This window comes from Pseudopodoces humilis, chromosome 11, assembly GCF_049639895.1.
Source record: "Pseudopodoces humilis isolate 2021_Gansu_Grassland_sample_001 chromosome 11, ASM4963989v1, whole genome shotgun sequence".
NCBI lineage: Eukaryota > Metazoa > Chordata > Aves > Passeriformes > Paridae > Pseudopodoces > Pseudopodoces humilis.
This window is the reverse complement of record NC_142210.1, coordinates 6130583-6145151: the sequence shown is the minus strand read 5'-3', so window position 1 is coordinate 6145151 and position 14569 is coordinate 6130583. Positions and strand designations below refer to the sequence as shown.

The window sequence follows — 14569 nt, the reverse complement described above, 5'->3', positions numbered from 1 at the left end:
AGCAGGGTCGGGCCCGGTTAGTACTTGGATGGGAGACCGCCTGGGAATACCGGGTGCTGTAGGCATCTTTTGCTGCGTGGGGTCCCTTGTTTTGCTTGGGCAGCCGTGGCGAGGGGCAGGAGGGTGCTGGCACGTGTCGCTTGTATGCTTTTTGTGCCTTGTGTATCTTTTGGGCTGTTCGGTGCAGGTCAGCGTGGGAAGGTGGAGGTGTGAGCTCGAGAGCGCTGCAGAGGGGGAGCGGAGTGCCTACGGCCATACCACCCTGAGAACGCCCGATCCCGTCTGATCTCGGAAGCTAAGCAGGGTCGGGCCCGGTTAGTACTTGGATGGGAGACCGCCTGGGAATACCGGGTGCTGTAGGCATCTTTTGCTGCGTGGGGTCCCTTGTTTTGCTTGGGCAGCCGTGGCGAGGGGCAGGAGGGTACTGGCACGTGTCGCTTGTATGCTTTTTGTGCCTTGTGTATCTTTTGGGCTGTTCGGTGCAGGTCAGCGTGGGAAGGTGGAGGTGTGAGCTCGAGAGCGCTGCAGAGGGGGAGCGGAGTGCCTACGGCCATACCACCCTGAGAACGCCCGATCCCGTCTGATCTCGGAAGCTAAGCAGGGTCGGGCCCGGTTAGTACTTGGATGGGAGACCGCCTGGGAATACCGGGTGCTGTAGGCATCTTTTGCTGCGTGGGGTCCCTTGTTTTGCTTGGGCAGCCGTGGCGAGGGGCAGGAGGGTGCTGGCACGTGTCGCTTGTATGCTTTTTGTGCCTTGTGTATCTTTTGGGCTGTTCGGTGCAGGTCAGCGTGGGAAGGTGGAGGTGTGGGCTCGAGAGCGCTGCAGAGGGGGAGCGGAGTGCCTACGGCCATACCACCCTGAGAACGCCCGATCCCGTCTGATCTCGGAAGCTAAGCAGGGTCGGGCCCGGTTAGTACTTGGATGGGAGACCGCCTGGGAATACCGGGTGCTGTAGGCATCTTTTGCTGCGTGGGGTCCCTTGTTTTGCTTGGGCAGCCGTGGCGAGGGGCAGGAGGGTGCTGGCACGTGTCGCTTGTATGCTTTTTGTGCCTTGTGTATCTTTTGGGCTGTTCGGTGCAGGTCAGCGTGGGAAGGTGGAGGTGTGAGCTCAAGAGCGCTGCAGAGGGGGAGCGAAGTGCCTACGGCCATACCACCCTGAGAACGCCCGATCCCGTCTGATCTCGGAAGCTAAGCAGGGTCGGGCCCGGTTAGTACTTGGATGGGAGACCGCCTGGGAATACCGGGTGCTGTAGGCATCTTTTGCTGCGTGGGGTCCCTTGTTTTGCTTGGGCAGCCGTGGCGAGGGGCAGGAGGGTGCTGGCACGTGTCGCTTGTATGCTTTTTGTGCCTTGTGTATCTTTTGGGCTGTTCGGTGCAGGTCAGCGTGGGAAGGTGGAGGTGTGGGCTCGAGAGCGCTGCAGAGGGGGAGCGGAGTGCCTACGGCCATACCACCCTGAGAACGCCCGATCCCGTCTGATCTCGGAAGCTAAGCAGGGTCGGGCCCGGTTAGTACTTGGATGGGAGACCGCCTGGGAATACCGGGTGCTGTAGGCATCTTTTGCTGCGTGGGGTCCCTTGTTTTGCTTGGGCAGCCGTGGCGAGGGGCAGGAGGGTGCTGGCACGTGTCGCTTGTATGCTTTTTGTGCCTTGTGTATCTTTTGGGCTGTTCGGTGCAGGTCAGCGTGGGAAGGTGGAGGTGTGAGCTCAAGAGCGCTGCAGAGGGGGAGCGAAGTGCCTACGGCCATACCACCCTGAGAACGCCCGATCCCGTCTGATCTCGGAAGCTAAGCAGGGTCGGGCCCGGTTAGTACTTGGATGGGAGACCGCCTGGGAATACCGGGTGCTGTAGGCATCTTTTGCTGCGTGGGGTCCCTTGTTTTGCTTGGGCAGCCGTGGCGAGGGGCAGGAGGGTGCTGGCACGTGTCGCTTGTATGCTTTTTGTGCCTTGTGTATCTTTTGGGCTGTTCGGTGCAGGTCAGCGTGGGAAGGTGGAGGTGTGGGCTCGAGAGCGCTGCAGAGGGGGAGCGGAGTGCCTACGGCCATACCACCCTGAGAACGCCCGATCCCGTCTGATCTCGGAAGCTAAGCAGGGTCGGGCCCGGTTAGTACTTGGATGGGAGACCGCCTGGGAATACCGGGTGCTGTAGGCATCTTTTGCTGCGTGGGGTCCCTTGTTTTGCTTGGGCAGCCGTGGCGAGGGGCAGGAGGGTACTGGCACGTGTCGCTTGTATGCTTTTTGTGCCTTGTGTATCTTTTGGGCTGTTCGGTGCAGGTCAGCGTGGGAAGGTGGAGGTGTGAGCTCGAGAGCGCTGCAGAGGGGGAGCAGAGTGCCTACGGCCATACCACCCTGAGAACGCCCGATCCCGTCTGATCTCGGAAGCTAAGCAGGGTCGGGCCCGGTTAGTACTTGGATGGGAGACCGCCTGGGAATACCGGGTGCTGTAGGCATCTTTTGCTGCGTGGGGTCCCTTGTTTTGCTTGGGCAGCCGTGGCGAGGGGCAGGAGGGTGCTGGCACGTGTCGCTTGTATGCTTTTTGTGCCTTGTGTATCTTTTGGGCTGTTCGGTGCAGGTCAGCGTGGGAAGGTGGAGGTGTGGGCTCGAGAGCGCTGCAGAGGGGGAGCGGAGTGCCTACGGCCATACCACCCTGAGAACGCCCGATCCCGTCTGATCTCGGAAGCTAAGCAGGGTCGGGCCCGGTTAGTACTTGGATGGGAGACCGCCTGGGAATACCGGGTGCTGTAGGCATCTTTTGCTGCGTGGGGTCCCTTGTTTTGCTTGGGCAGCCGTGGCGAGGGGCAGGAGGGTACTGGCACGTGTCGCTTGTATGCTTTTTGTGCCTTGTGTATCTTTTGGGCTGTTCGGTGCAGGTCAGCGTGGGAAGGTGGAGGTGTGAGCTCGAGAGCGCTGCAGAGGGGGAGCGGAGTGCCTACGGCCATACCACCCTGAGAACGCCCGATCCCGTCTGATCTCGGAAGCTAAGCAGGGTCGGGCCCGGTTAGTACTTGGATGGGAGACCGCCTGGGAATACCGGGTGCTGTAGGCATCTTTTGCTGCGTGGGGTCCCTTGTTTTGCTTGGGCAGCCGTGGCGAGGGGCAGGAGGGTACTGGCACGTGTCGCTTGTATGCTTTTTGTGCCTTGTGTATCTTTTGGGCTGTTCGGTGCAGGTCAGCGTGGGAAGGTGGAGGTGTGAGCTCGAGAGCGCTGCAGAGGGGGAGCGGAGTGCCTACGGCCATACCACCCTGAGAACGCCCGATCCCGTCTGATCTCGGAAGCTAAGCAGGGTCGGGCCCGGTTAGTACTTGGATGGGAGACCGCCTGGGAATACCGGGTGCTGTAGGCATCTTTTGCTGCGTGGGGTCCCTTGTTTTGCTTGGGCAGCCGTGGCGAGGGGCAGGAGGGTGCTGGCACGTGTCGCTTGTATGCTTTTTGTGCCTTGTGTATCTTTTGGGCTGTTCGGTGCAGGTCAGCGTGGGAAGGTGGAGGTGTGGGCTCGAGAGCGCTGCAGAGGGGGAGCGGAGTGCCTACGGCCATACCACCCTGAGAACGCCCGATCCCGTCTGATCTCGGAAGCTAAGCAGGGTCGGGCCCGGTTAGTACTTGGATGGGAGACCGCCTGGGAATACCGGGTGCTGTAGGCATCTTTTGCTGCGTGGGGTCCCTTGTTTTGCTTGGGCAGCCGTGGCGAGGGGCAGGAGGGTACTGGCACGTGTCGCTTGTATGCTTTTTGTGCCTTGTGTATCTTTTGGGCTGTTCGGTGCAGGTCAGCGTGGGAAGGTGGAGGTGTGAGCTCGAGAGCGCTGCAGAGGGGGAGCGGAGTGCCTACGGCCATACCACCCTGAGAACGCCCGATCCCGTCTGATCTCGGAAGCTAAGCAGGGTCGGGCCCGGTTAGTACTTGGATGGGAGACCGCCTGGGAATACCGGGTGCTGTAGGCATCTTTTGCTGCGTGGGGTCCCTTGTTTTGCTTGGGCAGCCGTGGCGAGGGGCAGGAGGGTGCTGGCACGTGTCGCTTGTATGCTTTTTGTGCCTTGTGTATCTTTTGGGCTGTTCGGTGCAGGTCAGCGTGGGAAGGTGGAGGTGTGGGCTCGAGAGCGCTGCAGAGGGGGAGCGGAGTGCCTACGGCCATACCACCCTGAGAACGCCCGATCCCGTCTGATCTCGGAAGCTAAGCAGGGTCGGGCCCGGTTAGTACTTGGATGGGAGACCGCCTGGGAATACCGGGTGCTGTAGGCATCTTTTGCTGCGTGGGGTCCCTTGTTTTGCTTGGGCAGCCGTGGCGAGGGGCAGGAGGGTGCTGGCACGTGTCGCTTGTATGCTTTTTGTGCCTTGTGTATCTTTTGGGCTGTTCGGTGCAGGTCAGCGTGGGAAGGTGGAGGTGTGGGCTCGAGAGCGCTGCAGAGGGGGAGCGGAGTGCCTACGGCCATACCACCCTGAGAACGCCCGATCCCGTCTGATCTCGGAAGCTAAGCAGGGTCGGGCCCGGTTAGTACTTGGATGGGAGACCGCCTGGGAATACCGGGTGCTGTAGGCATCTTTTGCTGCGTGGGGTCCCTTGTTTTGCTTGGGCAGCCGTGGCGAGGGGCAGGAGGGTACTGGCACGTGTCGCTTGTATGCTTTTTGTGCCTTGTGTATCTTTTGGGCTGTTCGGTGCAGGTCAGCGTGGGAAGGTGGAGGTGTGAGCTCGAGAGCGCTGCAGAGGGGGAGCGGAGTGCCTACGGCCATACCACCCTGAGAACGCCCGATCCCGTCTGATCTCGGAAGCTAAGCAGGGTCGGGCCCGGTTAGTACTTGGATGGGAGACCGCCTGGGAATACCGGGTGCTGTAGACATCTTTTGCTGCGTGGGGTCCCTTGTTTTGCTTGGGCAGCCGTGGCGAGGGGCAGGAGGGTGCTGGCACGTGTCGCTTGTATGCTTTTTGTGCCTTGTGTATCTTTTGGGCTGTTCGGTGCAGGTCAGCGTGGGAAGGTGGAGGTGTGGGCTCGAGAGCGCTGCAGAGGGGGAGCGGAGTGCCTACGGCCATACCACCCTGAGAACGCCCGATCCCGTCTGATCTCGGAAGCTAAGCAGGGTCGGGCCCGGTTAGTACTTGGATGGGAGACCGCCTGGGAATACCGGGTGCTGTAGGCATCTTTTGCTGCGTGGGGTCCCTTGTTTTGCTTGGGCAGCCGTGGCGAGGGGCAGGAGGGTACTGGCACGTGTCGCTTGTATGCTTTTTGTGCCTTGTGTATCTTTTGGGCTGTTCGGTGCAGGTCAGCGTGGGAAGGTGGAGGTGTGAGCTCGAGAGCGCTGCAGAGGGGGAGCGGAGTGCCTACGGCCATACCACCCTGAGAACGCCCGATCCCGTCTGATCTCGGAAGCTAAGCAGGGTCGGGCCCGGTTAGTACTTGGATGGGAGACCGCCTGGGAATACCGGGTGCTGTAGGCATCTTTTGCTGCGTGGGGTCCCTTGTTTTGCTTGGGCAGCCGTGGCGAGGGGCAGGAGGGTGCTGGCACGTGTCGCTTGTATGCTTTTTGTGCCTTGTGTATCTTTTGGGCTGTTCGGTGCAGGTCAGCGTGGGAAGGTGGAGGTGTGAGCTCGAGAGCGCTGCAGAGGGGGAGCGGAGAGTGCCTACGGCCATACCACCCTGAGAACGCCCGATCCCGTCTGATCTCGGAAGCTAAGCAGGGTCGGGCCCGGTTAGTACTTGGATGGGAGACCGCCTGGGAATACCGGGTGCTGTAGGCATCTTTTGCTGCGTGGGGTCCCTTGTTTTGCTTGGGCAGCCGTGGCGAGGGGCAGGAGGGTGCTGGCACGTGTCGCTTGTATGCTTTTTGTGCCTTGTGTATCTTTTGGGCTGTTCGGTGCAGGTCAGCGTGGGAAGGTGGAGGTGTGGGCTCGAGAGCGCTGCAGAGGGGGAGCGGAGTGCCTACGGCCATACCACCCTGAGAACGCCCGATCCCGTCTGATCTCGGAAGCTAAGCAGGGTCGGGCCCGGTTAGTACTTGGATGGGAGACCGCCTGGGAATACCGGGTGCTGTAGGCATCTTTTGCTGCGTGGGGTCCCTTGTTTTGCTTGGGCAGCCGTGGCGAGGGGCAGGAGGGTGCTGGCACGTGTCGCTTGTATGCTTTTTGTGCCTTGTGTATCTTTTGGGCTGTTCGGTGCAGGTCAGCGTGGGAAGGTGGAGGTGTGAGCTCGAGAGCGCTGCAGAGGGGGAGCGGAGTGCCTACGGCCATACCACCCTGAGAACGCCCGATCCCGTCTGATCTCGGAAGCTAAGCAGGGTCGGGCCCGGTTAGTACTTGGATGGGAGACCGCCTGGGAATACCGGGTGCTGTAGGCATCTTTTGCTGCGTGGGGTCCCTTGTTTTGCTTGGGCAGCCGTGGCGAGGGGCAGGAGGGTGCTGGCACGTGTCGCTTGTATGCTTTTTGTGCCTTGTGTATCTTTTGGGCTGTTCGGTGCAGGTCAGCGTGGGAAGGTGGAGGTGTGGGCTCGAGAGCGCTGCAGAGGGGGAGCGGAGTGCCTACGGCCATACCACCCTGAGAACGCCCGATCCCGTCTGATCTCGGAAGCTAAGCAGGGTCGGGCCCGGTTAGTACTTGGATGGGAGACCGCCTGGGAATACCGGGTGCTGTAGGCATCTTTTGCTGCGTGGGGTCCCTTGTTTTGCTTGGGCAGCCGTGGCGAGGGGCAGGAGGGTACTGGCACGTGTCGCTTGTATGCTTTTTGTGCCTTGTGTATCTTTTGGGCTGTTCGGTGCAGGTCAGCGTGGGAAGGTGGAGGTGTGAGCTCGAGAGCGCTGCAGAGGGGGAGCGGAGTGCCTACGGCCATACCACCCTGAGAACGCCCGATCCCGTCTGATCTCGGAAGCTAAGCAGGGTCGGGCCCGGTTAGTACTTGGATGGGAGACCGCCTGGGAATACCGGGTGCTGTAGGCATCTTTTGCTGCGTGGGGTCCCTTGTTTTGCTTGGGCAGCCGTGGCGAGGGGCAGGAGGGTACTGGCACGTGTCGCTTGTATGCTTTTTGTGCCTTGTGTATCTTTTGGGCTGTTCGGTGCAGGTCAGCGTGGGAAGGTGGAGGTGTGAGCTCGAGAGCGCTGCAGAGGGGGAGCGGAGTGCCTACGGCCATACCACCCTGAGAACGCCCGATCCCGTCTGATCTCGGAAGCTAAGCAGGGTCGGGCCCGGTTAGTACTTGGATGGGAGACCGCCTGGGAATACCGGGTGCTGTAGGCATCTTTTGCTGCGTGGGGTCCCTTGTTTTGCTTGGGCAGCCGTGGCGAGGGGCAGGAGGGTGCTGGCACGTGTCGCTTGTATGCTTTTTGTGCCTTGTGTATCTTTTGGGCTGTTCGGTGCAGGTCAGCGTGGGAAGGTGGAGGTGTGAGCTCGAGAGCGCTGCAGAGGGGGAGCGGAGTGCCTACGGCCATACCACCCTGAGAACGCCCGATCCCGTCTGATCTCGGAAGCTAAGCAGGGTCGGGCCCGGTTAGTACTTGGATGGGAGACCGCCTGGGAATACCGGGTGCTGTAGGCATCTTTTGCTGCGTGGGGTCCCTTGTTTTGCTTGGGCAGCCGTGGCGAGGGGCAGGAGGGTGCTGGCACGTGTCGCTTGTATGCTTTTTGTGCCTTGTGTATCTTTTGGGCTGTTCGGTGCAGGTCAGCGTGGGAAGGTGGAGGTGTGGGCTCGAGAGCGCTGCAGAGGGGGAGCGGAGTGCCTACGGCCATACCACCCTGAGAACGCCCGATCCCGTCTGATCTCGGAAGCTAAGCAGGGTCGGGCCCGGTTAGTACTTGGATGGGAGACCGCCTGGGAATACCGGGTGCTGTAGGCATCTTTTGCTGCGTGGGGTCCCTTGTTTTGCTTGGGCAGCCGTGGCGAGGGGCAGGAGGGTACTGGCACGTGTCGCTTGTATGCTTTTTGTGCCTTGTGTATCTTTTGGGCTGTTCGGTGCAGGTCAGCGTGGGAAGGTGGAGGTGTGAGCTCGAGAGCGCTGCAGAGGGGGAGCGGAGTGCCTACGGCCATACCACCCTGAGAACGCCCGATCCCGTCTGATCTCGGAAGCTAAGCAGGGTCGGGCCCGGTTAGTACTTGGATGGGAGACCGCCTGGGAATACCGGGTGCTGTAGGCATCTTTTGCTGCGTGGGGTCCCTTGTTTTGCTTGGGCAGCCGTGGCGAGGGGCAGGAGGGTACTGGCACGTGTCGCTTGTATGCTTTTTGTGCCTTGTGTATCTTTTGGGCTGTTCGGTGCAGGTCAGCGTGGGAAGGTGGAGGTGTGAGCTCGAGAGCGCTGCAGAGGGGGAGCGGAGTGCCTACGGCCATACCACCCTGAGAACGCCCGATCCCGTCTGATCTCGGAAGCTAAGCAGGGTCGGGCCCGGTTAGTACTTGGATGGGAGACCGCCTGGGAATACCGGGTGCTGTAGGCATCTTTTGCTGCGTGGGGTCCCTTGTTTTGCTTGGGCAGCCGTGGCGAGGGGCAGGAGGGTGCTGGCACGTGTCGCTTGTATGCTTTTTGTGCCTTGTGTATCTTTTGGGCTGTTCGGTGCAGGTCAGCGTGGGAAGGTGGAGGTGTGGGCTCGAGAGCGCTGCAGAGGGGGAGCGGAGTGCCTACGGCCATACCACCCTGAGAACGCCCGATCCCGTCTGATCTCGGAAGCTAAGCAGGGTCGGGCCCGGTTAGTACTTGGATGGGAGACCGCCTGGGAATACCGGGTGCTGTAGGCATCTTTTGCTGCGTGGGGTCCCTTGTTTTGCTTGGGCAGCCGTGGCGAGGGGCAGGAGGGTACTGGCACGTGTCGCTTGTATGCTTTTTGTGCCTTGTGTATCTTTTGGGCTGTTCGGTGCAGGTCAGCGTGGGAAGGTGGAGGTGTGAGCTCGAGAGCGCTGCAGAGGGGGAGCGGAGTGCCTACGGCCATACCACCCTGAGAACGCCCGATCCCGTCTGATCTCGGAAGCTAAGCAGGGTCGGGCCCGGTTAGTACTTGGATGGGAGACCGCCTGGGAATACCGGGTGCTGTAGGCATCTTTTGCTGCGTGGGGTCCCTTGTTTTGCTTGGGCAGCCGTGGCGAGGGGCAGGAGGGTGCTGGCACGTGTCGCTTGTATGCTTTTTGTGCCTTGTGTATCTTTTGGGCTGTTCGGTGCAGGTCAGCGTGGGAAGGTGGAGGTGTGGGCTCGAGAGCGCTGCAGAGGGGGAGCGGAGTGCCTACGGCCATACCACCCTGAGAACGCCCGATCCCGTCTGATCTCGGAAGCTAAGCAGGGTCGGGCCCGGTTAGTACTTGGATGGGAGACCGCCTGGGAATACCGGGTGCTGTAGGCATCTTTTGCTGCGTGGGGTCCCTTGTTTTGCTTGGGCAGCCGTGGCGAGGGGCAGGAGGGTGCTGGCACGTGTCGCTTGTATGCTTTTTGTGCCTTGTGTATCTTTTGGGCTGTTCGGTGCAGGTCAGCGTGGGAAGGTGGAGGTGTGGGCTCGAGAGCGCTGCAGAGGGGGAGCGGAGTGCCTACGGCCATACCACCCTGAGAACGCCCGATCCCGTCTGATCTCGGAAGCTAAGCAGGGTCGGGCCCGGTTAGTACTTGGATGGGAGACCGCCTGGGAATACCGGGTGCTGTAGGCATCTTTTGCTGCGTGGGGTCCCTTGTTTTGCTTGGGCAGCCGTGGCGAGGGGCAGGAGGGTACTGGCACGTGTCGCTTGTATGCTTTTTGTGCCTTGTGTATCTTTTGGGCTGTTCGGTGCAGGTCAGCGTGGGAAGGTGGAGGTGTGAGCTCGAGAGCGCTGCAGAGGGGGAGCGGAGTGCCTACGGCCATACCACCCTGAGAACGCCCGATCCCGTCTGATCTCGGAAGCTAAGCAGGGTCGGGCCCGGTTAGTACTTGGATGGGAGACCGCCTGGGAATACCGGGTGCTGTAGACATCTTTTGCTGCGTGGGGTCCCTTGTTTTGCTTGGGCAGCCGTGGCGAGGGGCAGGAGGGTACTGGCACGTGTCGCTTGTATGCTTTTTGTGCCTTGTGTATCTTTTGGGCTGTTCGGTGCAGGTCAGCGTGGGAAGGTGGAGGTGTGGGCTCGAGAGCGCTGCAGAGGGGGAGCGGAGTGCCTACGGCCATACCACCCTGAGAACGCCCGATCCCGTCTGATCTCGGAAGCTAAGCAGGGTCGGGCCCGGTTAGTACTTGGATGGGAGACCGCCTGGGAATACCGGGTGCTGTAGGCATCTTTTGCTGCGTGGGGTCCCTTGTTTTGCTTGGGCAGCCGTGGCGAGGGGCAGGAGGGTACTGGCACGTGTCGCTTGTATGCTTTTTGTGCCTTGTGTATCTTTTGGGCTGTTCGGTGCAGGTCAGCGTGGGAAGGTGGAGGTGTGAGCTCGAGAGCGCTGCAGAGGGGGAGCGGAGTGCCTACGGCCATACCACCCTGAGAACGCCCGATCCCGTCTGATCTCGGAAGCTAAGCAGGGTCGGGCCCGGTTAGTACTTGGATGGGAGACCGCCTGGGAATACCGGGTGCTGTAGGCATCTTTTGCTGCGTGGGGTCCCTTGTTTTGCTTGGGCAGCCGTGGCGAGGGGCAGGAGGGTGCTGGCACGTGTCGCTTGTATGCTTTTTGTGCCTTGTGTATCTTTTGGGCTGTTCGGTGCAGGTCAGCGTGGGAAGGTGGAGGTGTGAGCTCGAGAGCGCTGCAGAGGGGGAGCGGAGTGCCTACGGCCATACCACCCTGAGAACGCCCGATCCCGTCTGATCTCGGAAGCTAAGCAGGGTCGGGCCCGGTTAGTACTTGGATGGGAGACCGCCTGGGAATACCGGGTGCTGTAGGCATCTTTTGCTGCGTGGGGTCCCTTGTTTTGCTTGGGCAGCCGTGGCGAGGGGCAGGAGGGTGCTGGCACGTGTCGCTTGTATGCTTTTTGTGCCTTGTGTATCTTTTGGGCTGTTCGGTGCAGGTCAGCGTGGGAAGGTGGAGGTGTGGGCTCGAGAGCGCTGCAGAGGGGGAGCGGAGTGCCTACGGCCATACCACCCTGAGAACGCCCGATCCCGTCTGATCTCGGAAGCTAAGCAGGGTCGGGCCCGGTTAGTACTTGGATGGGAGACCGCCTGGGAATACCGGGTGCTGTAGGCATCTTTTGCTGCGTGGGGTCCCTTGTTTTGCTTGGGCAGCCGTGGCGAGGGGCAGGAGGGTGCTGGCACGTGTCGCTTGTATGCTTTTTGTGCCTTGTGTATCTTTTGGGCTGTTCGGTGCAGGTCAGCGTGGGAAGGTGGAGGTGTGAGCTCGAGAGCGCTGCAGAGGGGGAGCGGAGTGCCTACGGCCATACCACCCTGAGAACGCCCGATCCCGTCTGATCTCGGAAGCTAAGCAGGGTCGGGCCCGGTTAGTACTTGGATGGGAGACCGCCTGGGAATACCGGGTGCTGTAGGCATCTTTTGCTGCGTGGGGTCCCTTGTTTTGCTTGGGCAGCCGTGGCGAGGGGCAGGAGGGTGCTGGCACGTGTCGCTTGTATGCTTTTTGTGCCTTGTGTATCTTTTGGGCTGTTCGGTGCAGGTCAGCGTGGGAAGGTGGAGGTGTGGGCTCGAGAGCGCTGCAGAGGGGGAGCGGAGTGCCTACGGCCATACCACCCTGAGAACGCCCGATCCCGTCTGATCTCGGAAGCTAAGCAGGGTCGGGCCCGGTTAGTACTTGGATGGGAGACCGCCTGGGAATACCGGGTGCTGTAGGCATCTTTTGCTGCGTGGGGTCCCTTGTTTTGCTTGGGCAGCCGTGGCGAGGGGCAGGAGGGTGCTGGCACGTGTCGCTTGTATGCTTTTTGTGCCTTGTGTATCTTTTGGGCTGTTCGGTGCAGGTCAGCGTGGGAAGGTGGAGGTGTGGGCTCGAGAGCGCTGCAGAGGGGGAGCGGAGTGCCTACGGCCATACCACCCTGAGAACGCCCGATCCCGTCTGATCTCGGAAGCTAAGCAGGGTCGGGCCCGGTTAGTACTTGGATGGGAGACCGCCTGGGAATACCGGGTGCTGTAGGCATCTTTTGCTGCGTGGGGTCCCTTGTTTTGCTTGGGCAGCCGTGGCGAGGGGCAGGAGGGTACTGGCACGTGTCGCTTGTATGCTTTTTGTGCCTTGTGTATCTTTTGGGCTGTTCGGTGCAGGTCAGCGTGGGAAGGTGGAGGTGTGAGCTCGAGAGCGCTGCAGAGGGGGAGCGGAGTGCCTACGGCCATACCACCCTGAGAACGCCCGATCCCGTCTGATCTCGGAAGCTAAGCAGGGTCGGGCCCGGTTAGTACTTGGATGGGAGACCGCCTGGGAATACCGGGTGCTGTAGGCATCTTTTGCTGCGTGGGGTCCCTTGTTTTGCTTGGGCAGCCGTGGCGAGGGGCAGGAGGGTGCTGGCACGTGTCGCTTGTATGCTTTTTGTGCCTTGTGTATCTTTTGGGCTGTTCGGTGCAGGTCAGCGTGGGAAGGTGGAGGTGTGAGCTCGAGAGCGCTGCAGAGGGGGAGCGGAGTGCCTACGGCCATACCACCCTGAGAACGCCCGATCCCGTCTGATCTCGGAAGCTAAGCAGGGTCGGGCCCGGTTAGTACTTGGATGGGAGACCGCCTGGGAATACCGGGTGCTGTAGGCATCTTTTGCTGCGTGGGGTCCCTTGTTTTGCTTGGGCAGCCGTGGCGAGGGGCAGGAGGGTGCTGGCACGTGTCGCTTGTATGCTTTTTGTGCCTTGTGTATCTTTTGGGCTGTTCGGTGCAGGTCAGCGTGGGAAGGTGGAGGTGTGGGCTCGAGAGCGCTGCAGAGGGGGAGCGGAGTGCCTACGGCCATACCACCCTGAGAACGCCCGATCCCGTCTGATCTCGGAAGCTAAGCAGGGTCGGGCCCGGTTAGTACTTGGATGGGAGACCGCCTGGGAATACCGGGTGCTGTAGGCATCTTTTGCTGCGTGGGGTCCCTTGTTTTGCTTGGGCAGCCGTGGCGAGGGGCAGGAGGGTACTGGCACGTGTCGCTTGTATGCTTTTTGTGCCTTGTGTATCTTTTGGGCTGTTCGGTGCAGGTCAGCGTGGGAAGGTGGAGGTGTGAGCTCGAGAGCGCTGCAGAGGGGGAGCGGAGTGCCTACGGCCATACCACCCTGAGAACGCCCGATCCCGTCTGATCTCGGAAGCTAAGCAGGGTCGGGCCCGGTTAGTACTTGGATGGGAGACCGCCTGGGAATACCGGGTGCTGTAGGCATCTTTTGCTGCGTGGGGTCCCTTGTTTTGCTTGGGCAGCCGTGGCGAGGGGCAGGAGGGTGCTGGCACGTGTCGCTTGTATGCTTTTTGTGCCTTGTGTATCTTTTGGGCTGTTCGGTGCAGGTCAGCGTGGGAAGGTGGAGGTGTGGGCTCGAGAGCGCTGCAGAGGGGGAGCGGAGTGCCTACGGCCATACCACCCTGAGAACGCCCGATCCCGTCTGATCTCGGAAGCTAAGCAGGGTCGGGCCCGGTTAGTACTTGGATGGGAGACCGCCTGGGAATACCGGGTGCTGTAGGCATCTTTTGCTGCGTGGGGTCCCTTGTTTTGCTTGGGCAGCCGTGGCGAGGGGCAGGAGGGTACTGGCACGTGTCGCTTGTATGCTTTTTGTGCCTTGTGTATCTTTTGGGCTGTTCGGTGCAGGTCAGCGTGGGAAGGTGGAGGTGTGAGCTCGAGAGCGCTGCAGAGGGGGAGCGGAGTGCCTACGGCCATACCACCCTGAGAACGCCCGATCCCGTCTGATCTCGGAAGCTAAGCAGGGTCGGGCCCGGTTAGTACTTGGATGGGAGACCGCCTGGGAATACCGGGTGCTGTAGGCATCTTTTGCTGCGTGGGGTCCCTTGTTTTGCTTGGGCAGCCGTGGCGAGGGGCAGGAGGGTGCTGGCACGTGTCGCTTGTATGCTTTTTGTGCCTTGTGTATCTTTTGGGCTGTTCGGTGCAGGTCAGCGTGGGAAGGTGGAGGTGTGGGCTCGAGAGCGCTGCAGAGGGGGAGCGGAGTGCCTACGGCCATACCACCCTGAGAACGCCCGATCCCGTCTGATCTCGGAAGCTAAGCAGGGTCGGGCCCGGTTAGTACTTGGATGGGAGACCGCCTGGGAATACCGGGTGCTGTAGGCATCTTTTGCTGCGTGGGGTCCCTTGTTTTGCTTGGGCAGCCGTGGCGAGGGGCAGGAGGGTGCTGGCACGTGTCGCTTGTATGCTTTTTGTGCCTTGTGTATCTTTTGGGCTGTTCGGTGCAGGTCAGCGTGGGAAGGTGGAGGTGTGGGCTCGAGAGCGCTGCAGAGGGGGAGCGGAGTGCCTATGGCCATACCACCCTGAGAACGCCCGATCCCGTCTGATCTCGGAAGCTAAGCAGGGTCGGGCCCGGTTAGTACTTGGATGGGAGACCGCCTGGGAATACCGGGTGCTGTAGGCATCTTTTGCATCTTTTGCATCTTTGTGTTGGCATTTTTGAGATTTCCATGTCCACTTCCCTTTTCATTTTTGGAATAGTTTAAATTTGTAACTTTATCTTTTTATCATTTGTTTAATAATAACGATTTTCTTCTTGTGGTATTGTTATTATATTTTTTTCAATCACCTTTTGCATTTTCTCTGTGATGCTATTTATTCA

The 14569-nt window shown here is 60.6% G+C and overlaps 49 non-coding genes across 49 annotated transcripts in view; all 49 read left to right on the top strand.

Annotated features, from left to right (window-relative positions):
* LOC148183553 (5S ribosomal RNA) overlaps positions 1-65 on the top strand; it is a 119-nt gene extending 54 nt beyond the window's left edge. The window contains exon 1 of the ribosomal RNA XR_015773589.1: positions 1-65. This exon is cut by the window's left edge and continues 54 nt beyond it. This is a non-coding gene — a ribosomal RNA (5S ribosomal RNA).
* A 179-nt stretch (positions 66-244) lies between these two features.
* Positions 245-363, top strand: LOC148183552 (5S ribosomal RNA). Its single transcript, XR_015773587.1, has one exon. It is a non-coding gene; the product is annotated as a 5S ribosomal RNA (ribosomal RNA).
* A 179-nt stretch (positions 364-542) lies between these two features.
* On the top strand, positions 543-661 carry LOC148183551 (5S ribosomal RNA). Its single transcript, XR_015773586.1, has one exon. It is a non-coding gene; the product is annotated as a 5S ribosomal RNA (ribosomal RNA).
* A 179-nt stretch (positions 662-840) lies between these two features.
* LOC148183550 (5S ribosomal RNA) lies at positions 841-959 on the top strand. The gene has a single exon (XR_015773585.1). It is a non-coding gene; the product is annotated as a 5S ribosomal RNA (ribosomal RNA).
* A 179-nt stretch (positions 960-1138) lies between these two features.
* On the top strand, positions 1139-1257 carry LOC148183549 (5S ribosomal RNA). Its single transcript, XR_015773584.1, has one exon. It is a non-coding gene; the product is annotated as a 5S ribosomal RNA (ribosomal RNA).
* A 179-nt stretch (positions 1258-1436) lies between these two features.
* LOC148183548 (5S ribosomal RNA) lies at positions 1437-1555 on the top strand. Its single transcript, XR_015773583.1, has one exon. It is a non-coding gene; the product is annotated as a 5S ribosomal RNA (ribosomal RNA).
* Positions 1556-1734: 179 nt separating this feature from the next.
* Positions 1735-1853, top strand: LOC148183547 (5S ribosomal RNA). Its single transcript, XR_015773582.1, has one exon. It is a non-coding gene; the product is annotated as a 5S ribosomal RNA (ribosomal RNA).
* A 179-nt stretch (positions 1854-2032) lies between these two features.
* LOC148183546 (5S ribosomal RNA) lies at positions 2033-2151 on the top strand. Its single transcript, XR_015773581.1, has one exon. It is a non-coding gene; the product is annotated as a 5S ribosomal RNA (ribosomal RNA).
* A 179-nt stretch (positions 2152-2330) lies between these two features.
* Positions 2331-2449, top strand: LOC148183545 (5S ribosomal RNA). Its single transcript, XR_015773580.1, has one exon. It is a non-coding gene; the product is annotated as a 5S ribosomal RNA (ribosomal RNA).
* A 179-nt stretch (positions 2450-2628) lies between these two features.
* On the top strand, positions 2629-2747 carry LOC148183544 (5S ribosomal RNA). Its single transcript, XR_015773579.1, has one exon. It is a non-coding gene; the product is annotated as a 5S ribosomal RNA (ribosomal RNA).
* Positions 2748-2926: 179 nt separating this feature from the next.
* On the top strand, positions 2927-3045 carry LOC148183543 (5S ribosomal RNA). The gene has a single exon (XR_015773578.1). It is a non-coding gene; the product is annotated as a 5S ribosomal RNA (ribosomal RNA).
* Positions 3046-3224: 179 nt separating this feature from the next.
* On the top strand, positions 3225-3343 carry LOC148183542 (5S ribosomal RNA). Its single transcript, XR_015773576.1, has one exon. It is a non-coding gene; the product is annotated as a 5S ribosomal RNA (ribosomal RNA).
* A 179-nt stretch (positions 3344-3522) lies between these two features.
* On the top strand, positions 3523-3641 carry LOC148183541 (5S ribosomal RNA). The gene has a single exon (XR_015773575.1). It is a non-coding gene; the product is annotated as a 5S ribosomal RNA (ribosomal RNA).
* Positions 3642-3820: 179 nt separating this feature from the next.
* LOC148183540 (5S ribosomal RNA) lies at positions 3821-3939 on the top strand. Its single transcript, XR_015773574.1, has one exon. It is a non-coding gene; the product is annotated as a 5S ribosomal RNA (ribosomal RNA).
* A 179-nt stretch (positions 3940-4118) lies between these two features.
* On the top strand, positions 4119-4237 carry LOC148183539 (5S ribosomal RNA). Its single transcript, XR_015773573.1, has one exon. It is a non-coding gene; the product is annotated as a 5S ribosomal RNA (ribosomal RNA).
* A 179-nt stretch (positions 4238-4416) lies between these two features.
* Positions 4417-4535, top strand: LOC148183538 (5S ribosomal RNA). Its single transcript, XR_015773572.1, has one exon. It is a non-coding gene; the product is annotated as a 5S ribosomal RNA (ribosomal RNA).
* A 179-nt stretch (positions 4536-4714) lies between these two features.
* On the top strand, positions 4715-4833 carry LOC148183537 (5S ribosomal RNA). Its single transcript, XR_015773532.1, has one exon. It is a non-coding gene; the product is annotated as a 5S ribosomal RNA (ribosomal RNA).
* Positions 4834-5012: 179 nt separating this feature from the next.
* Positions 5013-5131, top strand: LOC148183536 (5S ribosomal RNA). Its single transcript, XR_015773571.1, has one exon. It is a non-coding gene; the product is annotated as a 5S ribosomal RNA (ribosomal RNA).
* Positions 5132-5310: 179 nt separating this feature from the next.
* LOC148183535 (5S ribosomal RNA) lies at positions 5311-5429 on the top strand. Its single transcript, XR_015773570.1, has one exon. It is a non-coding gene; the product is annotated as a 5S ribosomal RNA (ribosomal RNA).
* A 181-nt stretch (positions 5430-5610) lies between these two features.
* Positions 5611-5729, top strand: LOC148183534 (5S ribosomal RNA). The gene has a single exon (XR_015773569.1). It is a non-coding gene; the product is annotated as a 5S ribosomal RNA (ribosomal RNA).
* A 179-nt stretch (positions 5730-5908) lies between these two features.
* On the top strand, positions 5909-6027 carry LOC148183533 (5S ribosomal RNA). Its single transcript, XR_015773568.1, has one exon. It is a non-coding gene; the product is annotated as a 5S ribosomal RNA (ribosomal RNA).
* A 179-nt stretch (positions 6028-6206) lies between these two features.
* Positions 6207-6325, top strand: LOC148183532 (5S ribosomal RNA). Its single transcript, XR_015773567.1, has one exon. It is a non-coding gene; the product is annotated as a 5S ribosomal RNA (ribosomal RNA).
* Positions 6326-6504: 179 nt separating this feature from the next.
* Positions 6505-6623, top strand: LOC148183531 (5S ribosomal RNA). The gene has a single exon (XR_015773565.1). It is a non-coding gene; the product is annotated as a 5S ribosomal RNA (ribosomal RNA).
* Positions 6624-6802: 179 nt separating this feature from the next.
* On the top strand, positions 6803-6921 carry LOC148183530 (5S ribosomal RNA). Its single transcript, XR_015773564.1, has one exon. It is a non-coding gene; the product is annotated as a 5S ribosomal RNA (ribosomal RNA).
* Positions 6922-7100: 179 nt separating this feature from the next.
* Positions 7101-7219, top strand: LOC148183529 (5S ribosomal RNA). Its single transcript, XR_015773563.1, has one exon. It is a non-coding gene; the product is annotated as a 5S ribosomal RNA (ribosomal RNA).
* Positions 7220-7398: 179 nt separating this feature from the next.
* On the top strand, positions 7399-7517 carry LOC148183528 (5S ribosomal RNA). Its single transcript, XR_015773562.1, has one exon. It is a non-coding gene; the product is annotated as a 5S ribosomal RNA (ribosomal RNA).
* Positions 7518-7696: 179 nt separating this feature from the next.
* LOC148183527 (5S ribosomal RNA) lies at positions 7697-7815 on the top strand. The gene has a single exon (XR_015773561.1). It is a non-coding gene; the product is annotated as a 5S ribosomal RNA (ribosomal RNA).
* Positions 7816-7994: 179 nt separating this feature from the next.
* LOC148183526 (5S ribosomal RNA) lies at positions 7995-8113 on the top strand. The gene has a single exon (XR_015773560.1). It is a non-coding gene; the product is annotated as a 5S ribosomal RNA (ribosomal RNA).
* A 179-nt stretch (positions 8114-8292) lies between these two features.
* Positions 8293-8411, top strand: LOC148183525 (5S ribosomal RNA). Its single transcript, XR_015773559.1, has one exon. It is a non-coding gene; the product is annotated as a 5S ribosomal RNA (ribosomal RNA).
* Positions 8412-8590: 179 nt separating this feature from the next.
* LOC148183524 (5S ribosomal RNA) lies at positions 8591-8709 on the top strand. Its single transcript, XR_015773558.1, has one exon. It is a non-coding gene; the product is annotated as a 5S ribosomal RNA (ribosomal RNA).
* Positions 8710-8888: 179 nt separating this feature from the next.
* LOC148183523 (5S ribosomal RNA) lies at positions 8889-9007 on the top strand. Its single transcript, XR_015773557.1, has one exon. It is a non-coding gene; the product is annotated as a 5S ribosomal RNA (ribosomal RNA).
* Positions 9008-9186: 179 nt separating this feature from the next.
* On the top strand, positions 9187-9305 carry LOC148183522 (5S ribosomal RNA). Its single transcript, XR_015773556.1, has one exon. It is a non-coding gene; the product is annotated as a 5S ribosomal RNA (ribosomal RNA).
* Positions 9306-9484: 179 nt separating this feature from the next.
* Positions 9485-9603, top strand: LOC148183521 (5S ribosomal RNA). The gene has a single exon (XR_015773554.1). It is a non-coding gene; the product is annotated as a 5S ribosomal RNA (ribosomal RNA).
* A 179-nt stretch (positions 9604-9782) lies between these two features.
* On the top strand, positions 9783-9901 carry LOC148183520 (5S ribosomal RNA). Its single transcript, XR_015773531.1, has one exon. It is a non-coding gene; the product is annotated as a 5S ribosomal RNA (ribosomal RNA).
* A 179-nt stretch (positions 9902-10080) lies between these two features.
* On the top strand, positions 10081-10199 carry LOC148183519 (5S ribosomal RNA). Its single transcript, XR_015773553.1, has one exon. It is a non-coding gene; the product is annotated as a 5S ribosomal RNA (ribosomal RNA).
* A 179-nt stretch (positions 10200-10378) lies between these two features.
* On the top strand, positions 10379-10497 carry LOC148183518 (5S ribosomal RNA). The gene has a single exon (XR_015773552.1). It is a non-coding gene; the product is annotated as a 5S ribosomal RNA (ribosomal RNA).
* Positions 10498-10676: 179 nt separating this feature from the next.
* LOC148183517 (5S ribosomal RNA) lies at positions 10677-10795 on the top strand. Its single transcript, XR_015773551.1, has one exon. It is a non-coding gene; the product is annotated as a 5S ribosomal RNA (ribosomal RNA).
* A 179-nt stretch (positions 10796-10974) lies between these two features.
* On the top strand, positions 10975-11093 carry LOC148183516 (5S ribosomal RNA). Its single transcript, XR_015773549.1, has one exon. It is a non-coding gene; the product is annotated as a 5S ribosomal RNA (ribosomal RNA).
* Positions 11094-11272: 179 nt separating this feature from the next.
* On the top strand, positions 11273-11391 carry LOC148183515 (5S ribosomal RNA). Its single transcript, XR_015773548.1, has one exon. It is a non-coding gene; the product is annotated as a 5S ribosomal RNA (ribosomal RNA).
* A 179-nt stretch (positions 11392-11570) lies between these two features.
* On the top strand, positions 11571-11689 carry LOC148183514 (5S ribosomal RNA). Its single transcript, XR_015773547.1, has one exon. It is a non-coding gene; the product is annotated as a 5S ribosomal RNA (ribosomal RNA).
* A 179-nt stretch (positions 11690-11868) lies between these two features.
* On the top strand, positions 11869-11987 carry LOC148183513 (5S ribosomal RNA). Its single transcript, XR_015773546.1, has one exon. It is a non-coding gene; the product is annotated as a 5S ribosomal RNA (ribosomal RNA).
* A 179-nt stretch (positions 11988-12166) lies between these two features.
* On the top strand, positions 12167-12285 carry LOC148183512 (5S ribosomal RNA). Its single transcript, XR_015773538.1, has one exon. It is a non-coding gene; the product is annotated as a 5S ribosomal RNA (ribosomal RNA).
* A 179-nt stretch (positions 12286-12464) lies between these two features.
* LOC148183511 (5S ribosomal RNA) lies at positions 12465-12583 on the top strand. Its single transcript, XR_015773528.1, has one exon. It is a non-coding gene; the product is annotated as a 5S ribosomal RNA (ribosomal RNA).
* Positions 12584-12762: 179 nt separating this feature from the next.
* LOC148183510 (5S ribosomal RNA) lies at positions 12763-12881 on the top strand. The gene has a single exon (XR_015773588.1). It is a non-coding gene; the product is annotated as a 5S ribosomal RNA (ribosomal RNA).
* Positions 12882-13060: 179 nt separating this feature from the next.
* LOC148183509 (5S ribosomal RNA) lies at positions 13061-13179 on the top strand. The gene has a single exon (XR_015773577.1). It is a non-coding gene; the product is annotated as a 5S ribosomal RNA (ribosomal RNA).
* A 179-nt stretch (positions 13180-13358) lies between these two features.
* On the top strand, positions 13359-13477 carry LOC148183508 (5S ribosomal RNA). Its single transcript, XR_015773566.1, has one exon. It is a non-coding gene; the product is annotated as a 5S ribosomal RNA (ribosomal RNA).
* Positions 13478-13656: 179 nt separating this feature from the next.
* On the top strand, positions 13657-13775 carry LOC148183507 (5S ribosomal RNA). Its single transcript, XR_015773555.1, has one exon. It is a non-coding gene; the product is annotated as a 5S ribosomal RNA (ribosomal RNA).
* A 179-nt stretch (positions 13776-13954) lies between these two features.
* LOC148183506 (5S ribosomal RNA) lies at positions 13955-14073 on the top strand. Its single transcript, XR_015773522.1, has one exon. It is a non-coding gene; the product is annotated as a 5S ribosomal RNA (ribosomal RNA).
* A 179-nt stretch (positions 14074-14252) lies between these two features.
* LOC148183505 (5S ribosomal RNA) lies at positions 14253-14371 on the top strand. Its single transcript, XR_015773530.1, has one exon. It is a non-coding gene; the product is annotated as a 5S ribosomal RNA (ribosomal RNA).
* Positions 14372-14569: the final 198 nt, after the last annotated feature.